The sequence below is a fragment of the Nipponia nippon genome, unplaced genomic scaffold (genome assembly GCF_047370975.1).
Source record: "Nipponia nippon isolate SJK-2023a ecotype South Korea unplaced genomic scaffold, ASM4737097v1 scaffold_1, whole genome shotgun sequence".
Lineage (NCBI taxonomy): Eukaryota > Metazoa > Chordata > Aves > Pelecaniformes > Threskiornithidae > Nipponia > Nipponia nippon.
This window is the reverse complement of record NW_028262290.1, coordinates 78,136,447-78,142,513: the sequence shown is the minus strand read 5'-3', so window position 1 is coordinate 78,142,513 and position 6,067 is coordinate 78,136,447.

The window sequence follows — 6,067 nt, the reverse complement described above, 5'->3', positions numbered from 1 at the left end:
TCTATCTGGAGGAAACCACTCCATATTAAGAGAGCTGACAGCACTCAAGCTGAAGACAAGCATTTGCAAAGATCTCTTGCAGGTGAGATTCCTCTTGGCTCTGTGCTCCAGCCTGTCAGGGTCCCTCTGAAAGGCAGCACATTCATCTTGTCTATCAACCACTACTGCATCACCCGCCTGTTCCACATCATCTGCCAACTTGCTGAGTACGCACTGAGTAATGAAGTTTTACTTGCTGAGTAATGAAGATGTTAAACAGGACTGGACCCAGTATCGTCCCCCAGGACACACCACTAGTGACTGGCATCCAGCTGACCTAATCACAATCACTGGAGACCAGCAGTTCAGCCAGTTTTCAATCCACCTCACTGTTCACTTCTTTAGTCCATATTTCATCAGTAAGACAGTGTTGAAAGCCTTGCTACAATTGAGATCAAATGACATCCACTGCTCTCTCCTGATCCATCAAGCCAGTCTTCTTATTTTAGAAGGTTACCACATTGGTCAGCCCTCTTTATCCATGATGACTAATCCCAATCACCATTTTGCCCTTAGAAATGGTTTCCAGGAGGATTTGCTCCATCACCTTCCCAGGGATCAAGGTGAAGCTGACCATCCTGTAGTTATCCAGATCTTCCTTTTTGTCCATCTTGAAGATAGGAGTGATATTTGCTTTCCTCCAGCCCCCAGGAACCTCTCCTGGACATCATGACCTTTCAAAGATAATCTAGAGTGGACTCACAATCGACATGTTGAAAACATAAATAGAAACATTGGATAATAACCCATTTACAAAATACACAGATTGTCTCATCCTCCTATATTTTGACAGCAATGTTGGTTAGTAATATGCAACTCTACAAAAGCCTCTACAGTTAGTGAGATTAATATGGACTAGATCAGCTGTGTTTCTTCATGTTTGAAAGCCCCTAGCATGCTGTAGGCACTGTAAGAAACAATGAATGAGGGAAATAAATTTTTTCTGCCACATCTGTACAGTAGTTTACAGATTTATGCCCTCCTTTTTTTTTTTTTTTTACCATTTGTGCATTCATAAGGTTCTTTCTCTCTGCAAAATGAAAAAGCAAGGAAAATCCTATATTCTTCTGATTCTTCAGAAGGAACTACCCAGTAGCTTTTTTTTTTTTTTTTGGAAGTGTTCATTTGACATTTTCTGAATAGAGGTCTATATATAATTTAATAGTAAAATACAGGTGTGTAAACTGAAGGACACAGTTATCCAGACAGATATTTCAAAATATGTCTAACCTGTAAAGTAAGGACAAAAACTAAATTAAGGTCTTGGTAATGCATATATATATGTGCATGCGTATGAAGAAAACAAAGATGTTTTACATAGCCCATTAAAAAAGAAAAAGTAAAACAACTACAAACTGCTGAAAGAATTATTATCCCCATTTCCTATGAGTTCTGAATTGAATTTTGCAGCAAGTTTTACAAACATGAAAAGTGTTTCCATTTACCTTAAAATGTAATACTCTCCTTGTGCAAAGCTGTAAGAGCCTTAACAAACTTCCCCATTGGTAAAGAAAGATAGCCATTTCTACTTAGGAATTAGCTTTTTGTTTGAGAATTTTACAAAAATAACTTAAAAAAAAAAAAAAGATGTATTCTGCTTGTCATAGGAACAGATGTTTTTAAAACCAATTTGCATTAAATTCTTGGACATCCAATCATTTATTTAAAAAAGGTTACAGGATCCCTTTCTCCCCCTCCTATCTGTGTTTGCTCCAGCTGTTCTTAGGCAAGGAAGACCTAAAAATTTACTACCACCAAGCTGTGTCTCTGGGGTTTCCATTGGCACCAATGCCATCCCTTCCCAGCATGTTCAGGAACCGTAACATGAAAAAGGGAAAGAGATTCTGCCTTGAAAACAGTGTCTTCCAAGAGCCACAAGCTGTTTATCTCAGTAGCTCAGATACTGCTCCTTCCTCAACTTTACAGAAAACAAAAAGAACTGCTGGTGACATAGAGTGGCTTATTCTGTAGGAACCCGTCCCCACAAAAAAAAAAACCCACAGTATTATCTTAGTCTCAAGAAGTAGTGGTCTGTAAGAATCACAAGCAAGGAACTGGCATTTAGCTGGAAGACAGAGTAGTATATATAAACATGCGGAGAGAGATACACGCACACACAAGTAAGTGCCTATTTCAACATCTGGCCTTGCCCACAAATGCTGAGTAGTCATAGCCCCGTAATTCTGCTTTGGTTTAGTGATGTTCATAAATCGAGGGCAATTGACACCCTTTTCTCCCAACACCTGGAAAACAATTTAAAAATGCCATTGTCCCACCGTTGATAAGAAAGTACTGGAAACAGCCCTGCTGATCCTCTAGCAAGTTACAATAAAATGCATTAAAAAAAAAAAAAAGTTAAGGAAAACCAAACGATCATCTAAGCAATAGAGTTAAAAGCAGATTAGAAATTAATATCCCTGACTGATGGAGCCTTACAAAACTGCTGTTTTCAAACCAACTGTAGAACCTTTTCTTTTTTAATAAGCACAATTGGCTGAGTGCTTTGTCAACGTGACAAACCTTTTCCACCAGAATGGAGCATTTATTCAAATGCTAATGAAAGTGAATGTAATTTGTAGTGCTGCTGAATCAACTTTTCAAGACTGTAATTTGCATTTGTATAAAACTCCGATTTTTTCAATATGAAACATATTTGAATAGGGTTTGGGGACTAAACAAATTGACATACTGCTTTTGCCATCAATTTAAAAGTATTTTGATTTCTTTATGATAGGCAACTCTAATAATACTGAGCAGCTTTTTATATTTACACATTTTCTTCAACTGGAGAGCAGACTCTCAAGATTCATTAAAATAGTCTATAGCTCTTATATTAAACCATTGTATCCACTAGCTCAATTTTCAGATCCAAATCAATTGCTCGTACCATTCTGCCAATGTAGATTCACCTCTCAATTCACCATAACTGATTAGGGCTTGTAGACCATAACTTTTAGCGATGTAATATTCTTCCTGTAATCACCAGGAGCCATGCAGCGATTCTACCATTTTTATTCCTCCATGACACCCCAAAAATCAGAACAGAATAGAAAATAATAATACTGAAAATATTCTGTTATTTATCATATAATCCTGTCATGTCTGAAATTGGACTACTGGATTCAGTTTTGGTCTTCCCAACTCAGATGAAGCACAACTGGAGTGAAACGGATCCAGAGATGGAGGCATAAAGTTTCCATTTGAAGAGCAGGAAAAAATCTGAAGCTGTCAGGTTGAGACGCAGGAAGACAGAGCTACTCAAAAAAAAAAAAGTCCCTTTTATACAAAGGACATCCAGTGAAACTGAGACACTAATAAATTAGTTGTGCAAGGCCATCAACATACCAAACTGATAAATGCATAAATATGCAATGAGAATATCCATATTTACATTATAGAAAATAAAATTTGCAAGCATATGACTTCATGTGAAACGTAAAGCTCAAAGCTGAGCTTCAGGAAGGTTATTTCATTCTGCTTGCTCTAAGTGTTCTTTTATTCTTCCTTAAAAAAAAACACCTACTGAATATAAATGGTTATTTAAGTGGAATTTAGCACTATATACAGCTGCAGCTGAATTTGTCCATTTGAGCAGAGGATTTGTGAGTCAGATACATTTAAAATTATCTATGGCATGGTGTTGACAAAGGTTTTAAAAAGCACAGAGTCTTCAGGTATAGGCATCTGGTATCATATCCACCATGGATACTACTTTAGCCAAGCACAGAACCTGACAAACATATTTCTATCCTCAATAGCACAGAAATACTATCAGCTGGGAAGTAGTATTAGTAAGGCTACATGATAACATTTAGATAAAACATGCAATGTATATTTTCCATATGGTTTATAACACAACACATCTTGGTCTAGTAACAGTAATTGCTGTTAGGCAGCATAAAATATAACTGCTGGAGAAATATCTGCAAAACATTCAGGGATGGTTTCAAGTAAGCTAGGATTTTCAGAGTATTTACAATAACTAACAGCACAGTAAGCCACTAGTTAATGGAAGAAGAGTCCAGATAAAACATGCACAGATGCCACTAACTTTGGCATTCCACACGTCTCCTGCCCTATGCAGCAATATGATTGTCGTGGTTTAACCCCAGTGGGCAACTAAGCACCACACAGCCGCTCGCTCACTCCCCCACCAGTGGGGAGATGGGGGAGAGAATCAGAAGAATAAAAATGAGAAAACTCGTGGGTTGAGATAAAGACAGTTTAATATGTAAAGCAAAAGCCGTGCACACAAGCAAAGCAAAACAAGGAATTCATTCACTACTTCCCATGGGCAGGCAGGTGTTCAGCCATCTCCAGGAAAGCAGGGATCCAACACACGTAACAGTGACTTGGGAAGACAAACACCACCACTCCGAATGTCCCCCCCTTCCTTCTTCTTCCTTGAGATTTATCTGCTGAGCATGATGTCATATGGTGTGGAATAGCCCTTGGGTCAGTTGGGGTCAGCTGTCCCGGCTGTGTCCCCTCCCAGCTTCTTGTGCACCCTCAGCCTCCTCGCTGGTGGGGTGGGGTGAGAGGCAGAAAAGGCCTTAACTCCATGTAAGCACTGCTCAGCAGTAACTAAAACATCCCTGATTATCAACACTGTTTCTGGCACAAATCCAAAACACAGCCCCATACTAGCTACTGTGAAGAATATTAACTCTATCGCAGCCAAAACCAGCACAATGAATGACCACAAAGAACAAGCAGGAAATTGAGGAACATTTAACAAGCAGAAATGGAGTATTTTTTTCATTTAATATATTGGTATAGTAACACTTTCACTGTCCTGATCGTATCCAACCAGCTGAATAAAAACTGAACAATATAATTGGCCTGGTAAATGCTCTTAAAAGGCTTAACAGAAGCTAATTATCACTGCTGGGCTCTATTAAAAAAAAATCTGAAAGCACAAGAAAAATAAATTAAAATTGTTACAGAAAAATGAAGGTTCAAGTGAAGATACTTCCACCAGAAGAAATATCCTCCTGCACAAATATTTCTGTTGGGCAAGGAAGAGAAAAATCCTTCTGTCCCAAGGAGTCTAAGAGCAGGGCATATCTAAAGCTAACATGTAACAGTGGATGCAGCTGACAGGAACAATAAAAACCACACCTTATCAAAAAAACAAGCAATGAAACAAACAAAACCCCAGGACCTGATTTCACCATGTTCCCGAGTATAAGCTAAGCAGGAGCGGGGCTTCAGAGACCTCCAGTCTGGAATCTGCACAAGGGCACGAGAGGCACCGCCGTGTCTGACACTGGCCACTGAGATACCCGGCCTGACTGGCACAGGCAGAGGGGGGGAGAAAAGAAACAACAAAAAAAAAAGGCTTTTTAACTAACCACCTCATAGTGGCTTGAAGAGATGGTGGCAGCAGCTAATGTGTTAATCCCCAGCCATACAGCTACACTGAGAGTAGCTGGAGAGTAAAAAGGATGTCACGGGAGTAAGAAATGGCGCATGACTTCACTGAACTTCTGCTTGGCCCTGCACACGTGTGCAGTCATTTGTGAAACTGGGGCAGGGGGCAGCAGGCACAAGAGCTCTGCTACAAAACTGTGTGTGTGGCTTCACATGTAGAAAAATACACATTCCCACATGTGGCCTCACCTTCAGTTACACTGGATGCACTAAATACCAGGTGATGAAACACAGAAAAACCAAACAAACACTAAGTTTTGTCAATTTAGGCTTGGGGTTTGATTTTAAAATACATTTAAGCATCCATTCTGTCAGGGATGAAATTCGAGGGCAAGAACATTCCCTGGCATTCACATACATGCTTATCTGTATCAGGCTCTGATCTAAACTGGGAGCGATCCCAGGTCCAACCAGCAGTTGTCCCTCTCTCCAGCTGACCAGACTAAAGGACATTAGTGGGAAATATATATGTACATATGCACAAAGTGGATCCCACCAACACTGACCAACACATACACTGTGGATCCCACCAGTAGCTGGGCTTAGACACACAGTCCGCCCAGCAGCTGGCCCTGAATCCCTGCTCTCCCCGATT